General features: G+C 41.0%; 1 long non-coding RNA gene across 2 annotated transcripts; it reads right to left on the bottom strand.

Moving 5' to 3' along the window:
• Positions 1-2,338: 2,338 nt before the first annotated feature.
• Positions 2,339-15,415, bottom strand: LOC142054623 (uncharacterized). Of its 2 annotated transcripts, XR_012659621.1 has the most exons (4): positions 15,191-15,415; positions 12,321-12,520; positions 5,711-9,853; positions 2,339-3,806 (listed from the first exon to the last, which is right to left on the bottom strand). It is a non-coding gene; the product is annotated as an uncharacterized LOC142054623 (long non-coding RNA). The 2 variants fall into 2 exon arrangements; XR_012659620.1 differs by having other exon boundaries at positions 2,339-9,853.
• Between the last annotated feature and the right edge of the window lie 296 nt (positions 15,416-15,711).

The following is a 15,711-nucleotide window of genomic DNA, read 5'->3' as shown; positions in this document are numbered from 1 at the left end:
GATGGGAAGCCTCCTCCTCCTCCTCCTCCCTCCAGCTAGCACTGCTAAGGAAGGCAGCAGCCCCCACAAGGGCCCCAAATTAAGGCTTGCCCACAACTTGAACACATACACAGCATCATTTTGGGCTCTGTGGCAAGCCCAGTACCCCATTCCTAGACAGCAGGGAATTATCAAGCCTGAGGACAGAGGTATTTGGATAGACTGCAGCAGTGGTTCCTTGGGGAGAGAAGACTGAGGAGCCTGGTGACATGTCAGGGCTGAAATAGCCTTACATGGCCTGGAGAACTCATGTGCCAGCTGGAGCTGGCTAAGGCTGCTCTGGTGTTCCCAACACTGCCCAGGCACTAAGGGAAGAAAGAGACCGCCCACCAAGGACTTTCCTTTGGCAGGAAAGTGCTACAGGTTCACCCCAGGCATGAGACAGTAATCTCATCCTCTGCCAGATCAGTTTTACTGGCTGAGATATTTATACAGATCCAGCCCTATGGTAGCAGTTCACCATCTTAATTCTGTTAATTTTCCTCATCCTTGAGAGGCAGAGAACTCCTGTTATACCAGTTTTACAGATGAGGATACCAGACCTGCTCAAACTTCACTGGAAAAATGTGGCAACACCCTAGTACACCTGACCAAGCCTATCACATCCTGCAGTTCATTCATGCGTCTGCAGCAGGCGTGAATGAGCAGACCTCACTGGGCATATGCAAGTCAGCCCTGCAGGGTACGTTCAGTGAGCAAGATCCAATTAGGGCAAATGAATACTACTCTTCACAGATGATTACCATGTGCAAGAAAATGATGCAAGGTGTTAGGGGTGCCTCAGGCTTATTATGGATGCAAAGGAGGCCTGATCTGTGAATGCGTGTTGCCATTTTTCCAAGTAGGCTGGATGGCTGATCCTCAAAATGGCCAAAAATGGCAATATATAACCAGAGTCAAGAGAATCTGTGAAGCTAGAACCAAAATAGAAACACTCAGTAACCTCTCCCTGGGGCACACAGTGCCCTACCGAGTTTTAGACTTGTACCTCACTATTGGAACATCTCTCCCTGTCTTTTGAGCACAGGACAACCTTGGTCACATTAAAAAAAAGCTGTTCTGACACAAATTCTGGGGGTGATATTGACCTGACTGAGGTGAACTTCAGAGCTTTTTAATATTTATGCAAGTGTTCAAGCTGCCTTTTGAAACCACTGAACTGAGAAAGAAGGGGGGGAAAATCTCTATAGCACCTTAGTAATGGGTCTTTAATGAATACATGATACATAGACCTAAGGCAACCTTTCTCTAGAGATTTCAATTTCCCTGGAAGTGTCCAATAAATAAATTTAAAACTCTTTAAGTTATATTACCTCTACAAACTTTGAGTGGAGGTCCATCAGCTTATCCACTTTTTTCCATTGTTTCAGTTTTATCAAAAGCTTTTGCTGCCAGGGATCTACTTCAGGCTTGAACTGGTTGACATGAAAGTAACCACAAAACTTATAAATATCACTACATGTTTTTGGTACAGGAAGCAATATTTAGTAAAAAAAGTGCAATACCTTCACTTTTTATTTTCAACAGACATGAAAAGGGGCTCTTGACTATACAGAAATATAGTAGTTTGATATGGTCTGAATTATTTAAAAAAATCATCACTGTATTTGTCAAAAGAAACATTTTAGACTTTAATTGCTCAAGTGTATCTTGGTACATCCTGAAGACTGGATAGGACTAACACAACTGAGGAAGGAAAGTTCCTCATAATTACCTTTAAAAAAGGGATCCAGCTGGCTCTTGTTTTTCAGAGCCCTGGCTGGATCTAGCACGCCCCAATTCTCTAACCAAGAAACCTGTGTCATAAACAGGAAATGTTCTCATTGTCTGCTGTTTGGAGAAGACACTTCTAAATTTTTGGACAACCTAAAGCATAAAAGGAGATGGTACTGTTATAAATTTCCCAAGTCAGCTATTAAAACCTATAGCAAAGTAATACTGCATATTATCAGCTGAAAAAAAAAAAAAACAAATGGCGCGATAAAGTGACAAAGGAGACATTCTGGTCCTGTGTTTTCTTTCCTTCCCAGCAGACAAATGAAACTCCCTGCTGTTAACTCTGGAGCCTCCAAAAAGAAGACCAGGATTTTCAAAAACACCATCATTCAGTCAAAGTCAATGGCAAATTTATTATCACTGGCTTCAGTGGGAATAGCATTAGCCTTGAAGAGCTGCTTTGAAAATCCTGTTCAAAAAACTAATAAGTCACTGCAAACCTACAGTGAAGGTAATTTACATCATTGCCTAGTTGTGTAAACAGGTCTGCCTATGCTTATCTTGGGTAGTTCAGTGAGTCCAGCTGGACTAGTCAAATGTTAATTTGATGAGACACTTACAGACCAGTTGATGTAACCAAACCTTTGTCCTTTTCAGCTGTACTACCTGTTCTTACACAAGGCCTGATTTGTAAAGCAAGCCATGTATTTAAAAGCAGTACATTATTTACGTTTAACAGTTATGCATCACTTTGATACCCTAGACACACGGTGGAGGTTTTCAGTTGGTTTTGCCTTTTGGATTACAGAAAAAACAAAAACCAGAGTTTTCCTGCTGGTAACCCCTAAGCTTCGGAGGCTGGGCGAGGTCCTGGGCGATGGTGTGTCACAGCCGACCTCTAGTGGAAGTACCACAGCTTGGGGACACACCAAACAAGGGCAAGAATACTCGAGAAAAATGCACAAAAAGGACAAGTGGGGGAGCAAAGGTGTAGACTCAAAGCCATGATGCTGAAAATACAAACATCCGCAGTTACTATAGATTAGTGAGGGCGAGCCGGGCTTTTCTGCTTGCAAGAGTAAAAATGCCCACAATCTTATTTTTCCATGACGCAAGACACTGACTTGTAACAAATGGGACTTCATTCCAAACTTTTAAAGACCTTTTTTTTAAAAAAAAAAAAAAATTGAAAAGTACATTTCAGTTACCAGGTAAAAGAGTTCCTTCTCATCAGCTGAGTTCTTAAGATCCTTAAGGTTGTAGTCAATACCAAAATGAGAAAGCGAAGCTGGAGCTGAGGTTTCAGCTCCTCAATTTCAGTGCTGTGTCGGGGCAAAGTGAACCCAGTGTCCTTGTGGCAGGGTTCTGCAAAAAGCCATCATGAGACCATCTGGAGAACACCAACACTTTAAGCAACAAGGCTGTAAGATGATTGTAAGCAATGCTGTCAGTGCCCTTTGCTTTGCATCCACACAATGATGTAATTCCCCCTTTTTAGTCCTGAGGAAGAAGCATGTCAGAGAAAGGAATGTGACGGGCAGGGGCAGGCACAGGGACGGGATGACCCACCTCGTATGGATTTTTATTATTTTCACTTTTATTTTAAGAAAGGGCCTTCCACCAGACCAGGAAAGACTAATAGCTGTTGCAGGTTGGGGCACCTCCATGGTCCTTGGAGGAGTGCCTATCTTCCAGCACAGAAAGGACACCAACGAACAAATCCTATTGCCTGAACAGAGTTGTGGCTCAGGGGTGTACAACATTCTTCTCACACACACACCTCCCAGATCTTCACATGCCACAAGAACTTCAAGTATGTTACTATCTCAGGGTTGTCACTCCTCCGGTATTTGATTCTGGCATGATGCTGCTATCACAAACTTCTGAAACAAGGGTGTACTGGGGATGGCTGAATTTGGCCTCATGTCAGTGTTGAAGAGTCTGTTGGCAACATAGCTCCCATTTTTAGAAGAAATGAAATGTTTTCTCCTCCTTCTTTACTTCATCTCAGGCTTGCTCAAGGCTTTGGAGGATATTAGTATTTCTTCATCCTTGAAAAGCCAAAACAACTGTGTTCCTCTAAGTTTTGTTACCTTTTTTTCTCTTTTTTCAGCTCATTCAACAAGCATGTTTAACACTGCTTTTTATATAGAGTCTTAGTTTGCCCTATACTATCATCTTTCAACAGAGAAATGTGGACATTATTCCAATTGCTTTTTTAATTTTCTCAGATCAAGCCATAACAAACAGCAGCACTTTATCTGCTAGTTCTTTTCCAAAGGTATTTGAAAGTCCAAGGAAGTATCAACTGATTCTCCTTCACCTAGTGCTAATCGGTACTGCAGATACACGCAAAGACGCTAATACGTAAGTTACAGTTTGCTAAAGTTCAGCGAAACTCTCAGGGTTTAGTGGAACTACATGTAATCTGATTTATTATCTCATTGTTTCACCAATAAAAGGCCATCTGCATTTCTATTCCATGCTTTACTTCAGCTTTGTTTTAAATGTCTTGTTTAATCATTCTGTTGTTTCATCTGTGAACTCAGATCTAGATAGCAGATGAATGAAGCTTATTATGATAATATGGTACAGTTCCTCACATATTAGATAACTATATACTGAAGATCAAAATGAGCTAGAGCACTTCTGAGTTGCTTTTTAATGCCAATAAGGGTCTACTTCTTGGAAAAATGAATGGCTCAGGTGAACTCTGTAACATTGTAGGTCTTGCGCCCTTCTCCATGCATTATTAGCCCACTGTATCTGAGACCACAGATCACCTCTTCCTCTCCTATCCCACTTATGAGAGAAATGTTGGCCTGCTCAAGGGTCTTCATTTGGAGAGAAGTTTAACTCTCCTCTCCTTGCACCTTAACACTGGTAGCGCTGTACTCCTGGGGCAGTGCTGCCATATCTCCCCAGCAAGCCATGCCTGAGACCCCCTTGGGCCTAAGGGGTGAAAGAGGGCAGCACCAGTACAGCCAGTTAGTCCAGTTAGAGCTTAGTTAGACCACTAACTAAAGGTTAAAGGCCTCTTATCTGTCCCAGGTAAGTCTGCACTTCCCTTAGCATTGTTCTCAGTCACTGGTTGGGCAGTGCCACTCCAGGCCAGGGCTGTGCCCTGCTCCCCGATGCAGACCCACAGGTACACCCCTTGTGGTAGAAGTCTTTGGTGGAGAAAGGAGATGGGAGGACAAGTCATAGCTCCTTTTCATTCCTCCACCCTGGCCAGCCCACTTCTTGTCTGCAAGGAGGAGGCGTACACCCTGCCTAGTCCCCAGGGGTGAGGGGTTGTGCTTTTCTAGAGACTACCCTGTGAGCTCATACAGTTCCACACTGTTCCCACTCTGTAACCGCATGGGTTAAATCATAGGTTTTAAACAATCTGCAACAGAAATGCTGCTTTGCTTGCTTAAGTACCATTCACATGGGTAACTCTTCACAAGCAATGTCACTCCCTTCCTTCCTCCAAAAGGCAAGAGAACCTGAAAATAGCCACAAGGCGATTTTTTTTGAGATACTTAAGTTTAAGTCTTAGAACAATAGTGCTTTTCTCTTAGTTTCTCCAGAAACAGGCCACCCACAGAAAAATTTTAAATAATATTCTTGCAGAAAGTTGGAAGGGTGTGTTTCAGGGTTTGGCATAATCAGGACCACATCCCGGATTCTCCACTGAGTTGATCCCACAAGTATCCTTCCCAACCACCTGTTTCAGCATCCCAGGGCACGGTAAGGCCAGAGGAGTGACTGTTGCAGATTCAGGGCCCCACACCCTGGAATCTGGACAACGGATTTCCAGGATTCTTGCTGACTTTAAAAGCTACACTCCCAATTTTTCAAGCATACAAACCAAGGATGGCAACATTTGCACTGTTGACCGTTCTTAAAGAATATGTATCAACAAATGCATTATCTGTAGGACTTGTGGTTTTAAAGGAAAACAATTTCTCACCATTTCTTCTTCAAACTCTTGAAAATGGAAACACTTCAATATTAAAAATGTCTGAATTCTTGTCAAAAGGACTTCTTAATTTGTCCCAGTTGTCTTGGGCCACATCAGGACATTTCTCATCAGCCACATTCATTCTGTGAGAAATAGGCAAATGCTGGAGAACCTGGAGTTAAGAACATACCTGTTGTTATTCTCAGTCATTTAGAAAGCATACAAACTATTCAGCTGCAATAAAATAAAAGACAAAAGAGAAAAAGCAAACCATACTTATTACGTATAGTTCCAGAAGTCTATTCACTGTCAATTACTTGGAGCACTCATATAATAAGATCATTAAAGAAACCAGATAAAATAAGGAAGTATTCGTATTTGTTTTCGAAAGGTGACACTTAAACATTCCTCAAATCTAAGGACTGTTCATTGACATGACGCAGTCCCTTGAGAGTGTCCTGCTCTATCAAAATATCATCAGAGTAATAATACAGAAAAGAAGTCTCTCCAAGATTTCTCCTTCTCATCCTGGACCTCCTCAAATCCAAGCAGCCCAACACTACCTACAATTCACCCTGGGAGCACATTATTCCACTTACCTTATTCAGCTTTACCATTGTAGTATTTCCTTTCTAGCAAAATCAATATGCTAAAAGAATTGAAAGTCATATGTATGCAGTCTAGCTCATTACTTACAAACCTCTAGACTTCTTTTACATTGAATTTGATCTTCCTCAGTTTACTTTCCTATCCAAGACTTGAATGTACCATAATTATACTTCACTGTTCAAAAAACGCTCATCTTATCTGGAGAAAACAGTGAATGCCCTTTGGAGAGTGTAGGTGACACACTAACCACTGGGTGTAAATCATCAGATCTTCCTGTGTCACTACATCCACTGGCTTTTCCTTTTCTGTCAGGAAACTTTCCCTTGCTGCTGAAAGTCTTGCAGCCCTCTGAACTGCATCGTTGTATTCCTCCATGATGTGACCAATTTGCTTCTGTTTATGTATATAGAAGGGACACTGTTGTTTTTGCATTTCTGCATCTTCTTCCCTTATTAGCTAGAAGGCCGTCACATTCCCACTGCATGTGGAATCCTAGTTTGAGAGTAATCTCAAAGGTTTACTTCCTTCCTAATGCTTACGAATTATATTTGCAACCCAATGAGGAAAAGGGAATTTCAGTCCAAATAGTGAATGTCTCTGATCAGCTAATACTGACCATAAGCAGACAGCTGAGAGTGAATGTCCATTGGCAAATTACCCTTAATGTTAATAGCTTTTTATCTGGGTGGCAAAAAAGGCCATTGCTAACACTTCTCATGAACAGCTACTGTGCTAGATAAATACATGCTAGATCCTAGCTTTTGGTTCCTACCTGATAGAGAGGATAAAGCTGTTCAATAACACTGCTGTGCGTACAAAATCTCCTCCATCTAAGCACGTGCAAATATTCACTCTGGACTAGTTGAATAATTATGTTTGTAAAAAACTTGAATAACATCAGGAATAATCAGCAAATCACACCTTTGTAAACAACAGAAGCTTAACGTTATACGAAACTTAAGCAGTATCTAGATCATCGTTAGCATTAGAGAATAACACCAAAACAACAGCTAATAAGTCACCAATGGCCACTGTGCTGTTATATTTATCCCTGAAGGGTACTTCCCCTAAGTTGTCCCAGTGGAAGTATTATTGTGGGAATGAAAAAAAGAAAAAAACATTAATACATGGAAAATGGCAGAATTCAGTCCATTGGACCTAGAAATTTGAACTCCACTTTAAAAATGAAACTAAAAATAACCCGCAACACAGACGTACTATAACAGTACAAAAGCACCAGAGAACAAGGAGAACCTTGCCCCAGCCCATCTGACCTGGTTTCGACTCCTGTCCTTCAAAGTAAGAGAACAGGAAATTTTCACATAGTGCAAGGGAACTGCAAGCACTGACATTTTCGTGCCCGTTTTCAGGAAGGAGTTTCATACTGTTTTTATTTTAAAATGTGCATAGTGCAACCTGGGCCAGAGGAAAGCTCCTGGGTATTCGAAGCAAGCGGGAGCCCTACCTGGTGCAGCAGCAGAGGCAGGTTTGCTGCTGTATGCTCCCTTCTCCAGCAGCTCTCTAACTCCCTCTGCACGACATCAGCCTGAATAACAAGAGGTTTTGCTTCTGCCACATGCAAACGGAGCACGTGTTGACTAGAGATCTTTTTCAGGATATATTAAAAAAAGTGGTAAATACAGAAAAATACAAGGCCCATATTATTATTCAAATAAAAGGAAGGTTATGCTATTTTACTACTGTGCAAACAACATTATGACACCTCCCATTCTGTCTTTACAGGCTCAGATTCCAAAAATCATACCACTTTCTCTGATTTTAATTTTCAGTTACTACTTTGTAAAGAGCAAAGAGGGTTTTTTTAAGCCAGTGTACATTTTAGCTACCTACCTTTAAGGCTTTCTTCAGTATTACCTACCTTTCTTTTCTGAAATAAGATGCATCCTTTTTAAGAGAACTGCAGAAAAAACCCTTTCAACAGGATGTTACATTCAAGCTGGTGTAAACCAAATATTTGTCAGGCCCAACACAATTCAGATGGTGAAGTTAACAGTAAGCAAGTTTAATGGTATGAAAACCCTATATTAAAGCAGCAGAATTTATTTCATTAGCAGATATTTTTTTGGCAAACTGTTTTCTTCCACCTCCATTTTTTAGTCGAAGCCCTTTCAAAGTCTGTCTGGATGCTTGTCAGTTTTATGGGCACATATTTCAACCCACAACTATGCAGTGGAGCTCCTTGACAAGCACCCTTCACAATTCAGACAACTGCCTTCCTAATATGCCCATATCACAGAAGGAGGGGTTGAGAAAACTTCTGGAGGAGAGCTGTTTTTTAATTCTCATGTATCCATATACTTACAGCAAGCATACATTACAAAATTTTTGTTTAACTGAATAAAATGAATGCATGCAAATTAAAAACATAGGTGAAAATTGGACCATTAAAAAAAAAGGGCTCCTGAGTCTTGTCCAAAAGCAATATAGGGGAAACTATGCTGGAACACTTTGGAGTCCTAAAGAGGTAGGACCAGGAGAGGTTTTGTGACCATGTTCCACTTCCACTGCTCTAAGGCAGGGAAAAGTAAATCTATTCCCTGAAGATGTTTGTCCATCCGCTTCTTAAGGGCCTCCAGGCAAGGATGGTCAGCAACATCCTAGACCAGATATTAGTGTTTAATTAACACAATTTTTGGAAAGCTTTCTATTTAGCCCATTATTTCTGTCTTCATAAGTGCAAGCAAGTTTATTCCCTTCATCTTTACAGCAATCTCCCATGTGTCTTAAGATTTATAACCCAGAGAAAATGGAGTGGAGATGTAAGTCCGGCTCCTTTCTTTTTTGTCTCAAGTGTCCTAGTTAGGTGTTCTTCACCTCTGTTTCCTCCACATATTCTCCAGGTGGTCTACAGCTTCCTTGAAGCATAATGCCAAACGTGGGTACATTGTCATAGCTTGCATGTCATCATCACTGAGGAAAGTAGGAGTGGCTGTCTTATATGTGACCATTCTGTTTATACATCCCAGCGTTATGTTGGAAGCTAATTCCTCTTCACTGTAAGAAGGAAATACTTGACATGCTATGGAGATTTCAAGTTTTGTTTGCGATACACAACATGAAATCAGTTTAGTTTATGTTTCAACATTTTCTTCCCTTACAACTGTAATTCTGTAGTAGACACACAATGAAAAAGCTGCTCTTCCTGGCTCCCATGTGTGCATTCAGGTCTCAAAATTGAACAGTTATATATGACATGACTTTCGTATCATGACCAAATAAAACCCAAAAAGAGATACAACGCATTGCTATAATATCACTCTCTCCCTCATTCCCAGGAAATTCTTGTTACCTGTATGCCCTACTGGGTATTCCCTGGAGTATCCTGTTCTCTTCTGTTTCTGCCTTCAGCTCTGCCAGTGGTGCTGCTAGTTCTTGCTCCAGCTGCTGGACCTTCTTAGTAGAAGAGATCTGGTATACTTCATCCATTTTGCCTATTTCAGCTTGGCAGACCAAAAGGCCATCTGGTGGAGAAGCAGCTCCTTTCTCAAGGACAAATCACTTGTGAACTCTGGACCTGGAAGACTGTCCACATAAAAGCACAAATTCCCACTCCTATATAAACAATATATAATATGTAGCAACTTCATTAGAGAATTGTTTATTTGGCATCTCCTTTGACAAAAAGACTTTTCTTTTAATATTAGAAACAGAACTGGGTGAATGTGATTTTTCCCATTTTGAATCCCAGCCTGAGGAAAATAGGAGAAAAACCCTTTCCAGCCAAAAATTTTCTCAGGTATCCTCCTGCATCCCACTAACAACTGCCATCTCCACCCTCCTTCACCTAGTTTTATAAGGACACTTCAGAAATTTTAGGTAATAAAACATGAAATGTGATGTGCTGAAAAAAACATTTTACAAAAGAACAATTGAAACTTTTTGCTTACATTTAGTCCAAAACAAAATATGCTGACATTCAAAATCTGTTTTCTCCCCATTTTTCTCAACTGAAATTATTATTTGACGTTGTCCAGAATATAAGGAATGAGGGAATTTGTAAGAAATACCACTTTTGGACAAATGTAGTGTCTGCAAATAATCTGCTAATACCAAAGTCACTCAGGGGAGCACTTGCTTTGTAAGAATTTCTAAAGTAGTCATGTTCTCTTCCCAACATCTAGAAGTACAGTTATTCTATTCACTTGGCAGTGAAGGGCATGATCAATTAGAAAGAAAAAAGAAATTGTCTTTTTAAGGGAAGAAGCAAGTCATTGTGAGAAGATTGAAAGATTTGGGGTTTCTTTCTTGGGGCCAAAGGGGAAGAAGAGGTTAGTTCATTTGCAATCACAGAGCAATTATCTGTAGCATTTGTTTCTCAATGGTTTGCAGAATCTCTTTGGCTGCTCTGGGCACATAGTTTCTCCTTTTTTCTTTCATGAGAGACCACTGAAAGATAACAGCTGTTCCTCCACTCACAGTTTGACTTGACAAACACAGGAGATGATCAAGAGGCTGAATACAGCAGTGCAGGATGGACCTTTGTAGGGTTTTTCTTGGTTGATGGTATCCTAAGGTCTTGGACAAATTCTTGTCCCTTGTTATGGGACCGGCCTCACTGCTGATAAGAGCTTCAAATTAAGCAACCATGGGAAGGAAATGGAGAATTCAGATCCTTGCACCTGAATCCCACAGCTGAGAGAAGAGGAATAAAGGTTAAAAAAAGGATACAAAGAAACACCAGGGGACAGGATGACTAAAATGAGGAAGGAAGTGTTACCTAAAAAATCAGACTAAGAGATTTTACCGAACACAACCAGGGATCTGGGTGAAATCAGTGAGAAGCGGCCAGTATATTCATGCACTACAAAGAGATGCCTAGGTTAGAGCTTGAACTAGTGATGCAAGACATGAAAGCTGACAGTACAAGCATAGTATAAACAAGGTAGAAGAGCAAAAACACCTTGGCAGCAGGATGTGAGATGCTTTGGAAATTTATGGTAAAGGTGATGGGATAGTCTGGTATTTTAATGGATTGACATTTATTTCAGACAGTTTTCATAAGTGGTAAAAAGTTACCATAATCTGGGTTAGAATGGAAGAAAAAACCAGATGTATATGTAAAGTGTTAAAGTCCAAAAAAGCTAATTTAGAGAACTCAATAACAGTAATTAGAAAAATCATGCAACTAATACCTCAAAGATTTTAACATTGGAGAAGCTGGAGAATCTTTAAATTGATGATAAAAAGCTAACTGGAACTTGCCCTCAAAATAAAAGCAGGGGAATAGTTTGGATGGATGGTGGAGCCAACTAAAAAGTCATCAAGAGTAGGCAGAGAACCAAAACAGGTAAAAAACAAAGAAACAAACAAAATCGGAGGGCTGGGAAGCCCAGAATTAAAGCAAAAAATACCAGCTAAGTTAAAAATTGCTAAGGAAAATAAATAATAGGCAGTTCTTCAGCTTTATAAGTAAGAAGGAACCAAGAGAAAAGAAATGATGCCACTATGCAGGCAGTGGAGCTCAGATAAAAATAATTAAAATATGGCTGTAAATCTAACGGGAATATAAATTACCATTTCTGGGTAAAAAGGACAACTTTTGGCAAAATAGTAAATCTTCCCATAAATAAATTCAGGTTGCAAAAAAAAGTCATCTTAAGTACCAGCAAAATAAAGTCCTATAGTAGTCTGTGTCTTCCTGAACCACAGAGCACCAAGCCCGCTATTTCCAAGTTTTGGATCAGTGAGACTGCTCATCATGGGGAAGTTATGGTAAGTGTGTTCTCAGGACAGGCACTTGCATTTAGGCCAATGCACAAGAGGCGGACATGAAAACGGGAGGAAAACCAGTTGTAGGCAGGGCAATGCACAGGATTCCCAAACTGTCAGCAGCCCAGAACTTACCCAGTATTTCTGAAGTTTTTGAAAAACTAATCCAGGATGTCCAGAAATCAGAGGAAAGAGCCCCACATTTCATTAGAATTTATCTGGCCAGATGAGAGAACAAGGCATTTGGGATAAGAATCATCTCACCTATCTTAGCTGTTACCTTAGGGTATGATACACTGCACTTTCAGAAATGTTTGCTTCTCTCTGCTGACAGAAAAGAGACTACAGGACCCACACGGGGAGGCCAGGCAGGCCTTCAGGTAGGCACCAGAGTCACAACCCAAGCCACATGCAGAAGCTCCAACAGGTCTCAGCAGGGGATATGGTAGAGGCAGCCTTGCCCACTTCAGTACAGGCAAGCTAATGAAAACAGAAAATGCTTCATCAGAAATAAGAGCATGTGTTTTCTTATCCCCACTTCCTTGGGTTTTTTCTGCTATAAAAATCATCATGTGTTTGTACAATATCCTTATTCTGGGAATGTCTTTCAGTCCACATAAACATCTGCACTTAGTTACGTTAGCCAGTATCCAAATCCCAGCAAGATCCTGCCCTGATTATTTTGCTAGGAGTGTTTTTGCCAGCTTCTATTCCCAGAACACGCTGGATTTATAGCTATGTACAGCCCCAAGCTTTGCTGGTTAGAAGATTGTAACACACATGCTCAAACTGAATGCCTTTTGTACTAGGACAAAATCTTTCCAGCAGGCTTAAGTAACAAGCCATTAATTTGTGCTAGCATATTTCATTAGCAGCAGGAAAGTGAACTATTGTTGGATACAATTTGCTGGTCTGTATTTTTAATTATACGGTTTGACCTACATCTTTTGTCCAGTTTCCTTAATGTCTACCCATAAAATATGACCCTAGATTCAAATACTAACAAAACCTGTTGTGGCAATTTTGCATAACTCAGCGTAAAAGAACATGGCTTTTGAGTAAATAAACCAATTAGTCTTTTTTGGGATCATTGCGTGGTTTTGTCTGCTGCCCTTTATAGCTAGATTCAAAACATTCAGGGGAAAAAAAAAAGAAATATACAGTTTCATCTGAGAAGACAAACAAAACCATGCAAGATACAAATCAAAACAAGCATCTGTAAAAGAATAGAGCAAGCACTTATTAAGCCAAAACGTGTTGTTCTTATGAAGATGACTGCTCTGACCACTGTGCTTTCTCCAAATATATGTTTATGGAGTTCCAGGCCAGAACTTTTTTGGAGTATAAGACGTGAAGCATTCAGATCCCAGCAAAACTCACTGTGATCTGCCTGCCTAATTCTCATGGAGCTGAACTTCGCCAACACTTGTGTACAAGGCTAACTTCACCACTGCGGTTTCTGCAGAATTATTCATCACTGTACCTTTCTTTGAAGACTTATGTGATTAACAATTGTCTCGAACTTTGAACACGCTAACAAATACATCAGCTGATCCCCTACCCCCCACACTGAGATATAATCTGCAAACAAATTTTCTGTGATTCTTCTAGCAAGAAAAATTGTTTGGGATACACCTCCTTTGTATCTGGTCTGACTCCCTCAGCCTATGCTCAAGCACATCTGCTTTGCTTTAGCGTGTGAAAACACATGCTCTAGAGAAATTAAAGCTCCAGAAAAAAGCAGCACAAAAGTATTATTAAAATACAATTAAATCTTCCAAATGGAAATACAAGTGATATGCCCATGTCAACTAATGTAAACTCACAGATCATCCATTCCTATTTTCCCTCCTCAAATCCCAGCTCCAGGCTGGGACAGCAAGACAGCTTTTTTAGCTCCCCACCTCCCTCTGAAGCAGGGAGAGATGCAAAATGCCCAGCTGCCGACAGGACCGGGCTCAGCAGTTTTCCCCTTCCCTCCAGCCACTCGCCCCACAGAAAGGCAAACAGCAGTTTTATTCTGGGAATGGACAGTCCCTGTCGGCATACATGGTTTGAAGGCTGACTGTTCAACACTTCCATCGTTTAAGCACTGCCCATCCAGTACCTGGTTTACCGACCCAGAGCTGCCATCCTCCACTGCAGCCCCTCATCTGAGAGAGGAACTGGGGCCCTCCTTCTCCAGCTCCAGCACCAAAACGGCCCCCTCTCCCCAGGTTTCTATAGTCAACAAAAATACCGGGCCAAGGCACAGAGGGAGCAGATGACTGATGTGCCAGCTCCCTGCCCCGACAGGCCCAGCTGTCCCTATAGCAACCCCAAGCTACAGGAGCTATGATGGCCTCTCAGGCCCCAGCCGCAACCCCAGGGCACTTCTTGCTCTCACTACCATGGCTGCCACCATTCTACCCATTTTTATGCATTTGGGGCAAATTGCTGGCAATATTTCTCTCCCAGTCCAATGCCTGATGGTTTTTGTCAAGGACTGGACCTCTGGATGAAATATAATGCTTTAGGCTCCACAGGGCTTGGTAAGGCCTTCTCACACAAGAGTACAAAGGTTCTCAGATTACTCAACTGCCCCTAGGAGTGGCAAAGGCTTATCTCATGGCAGCAGAATACCTACAATCTGAAAATGTTAATAGCAGAAATACTTATCTTTTGTCTCCGGTATCAGTGATTCCAGTGTCCAGAAATGCATAAACCTACCTCAGAAATGCTATCTATACCAGGAAAATATCATATTGAGAACTGTATTTAAGTGTTTTTAAGCATATAATGTGCTTTTCTAAGCCAGAGATAATCCATTCGTAAGAAGGATGTCTATACAATGTAAGACAGTGTAGGAAACCCGTACCCAAATATCAGTTGAACAACCTGGTCTTCCACAGTCCTGATAAAGATATTTAGTAGATATAAATCCCCCTTCTTACCCTCAAAAGCTCACACATGCAACTTCTGTTAAAGACTCTAACAGTTTATTCTAAATTTAAATTAATTGTCTGAAAATTTGCCTAACCCTTTCTCTTGAAGGATGCCAGAATAAAACCTTCTGATCCAAGATCCAACTTCCCATTAGGACCATACATCATTACTAGCTTTTATTCAAAACCCTTGACAACGGAGCATGCTTCCAATTTTTATTCATACCTGCACAGGGGCTTGAGAAGACCACTACATTCTCTTTATATCGGCGACCCACAGCAGAACTTCACTGATACATCCCGAGGAAGCTATTTTTTCCTGACATATGCAAACACCCAGAAAAATCAGTATCAGTCAGTAACCTCAAGACAAGAATTGTTTGGAACTAAATAACCAGTGTTGATTTGAAGTCACTGTTATGTCTTTTACACGTACATCCTGGGAGATAGAAAAGAGCAGCCTCAGCATTAGCATAGAGACCCATCCTGCAATTGTATGAGTACACAAATTCCACAACGTGTACTGGTATGCAGGTCAAGGTCTCCTCTGTAACAGCTCAGTTATTTTATACTGTGGTAGAAGCAGGTTCTGTTGATAAGACAAACATCCAAGCTTTTTGTACTGGCCCCTTCCCTGCACTTATCAAGAACACCCTCATGTTGTTGTGGTTTAACCAAGTCATGGGTTGCGATTCCAATCCCTAGCTGTCCCTAATACTAAGACTGTCAATAAAGCTTAAAGAGTAA

Source organism: Phalacrocorax aristotelis, chromosome 3 (assembly GCF_949628215.1).
Source record: "Phalacrocorax aristotelis chromosome 3, bGulAri2.1, whole genome shotgun sequence".
Taxonomy (NCBI): domain Eukaryota; kingdom Metazoa; phylum Chordata; class Aves; order Suliformes; family Phalacrocoracidae; genus Phalacrocorax; species Phalacrocorax aristotelis.
Note: the sequence above shows the minus strand (reverse complement) of the source record. Positions and strands in the feature narration are given on the sequence as shown.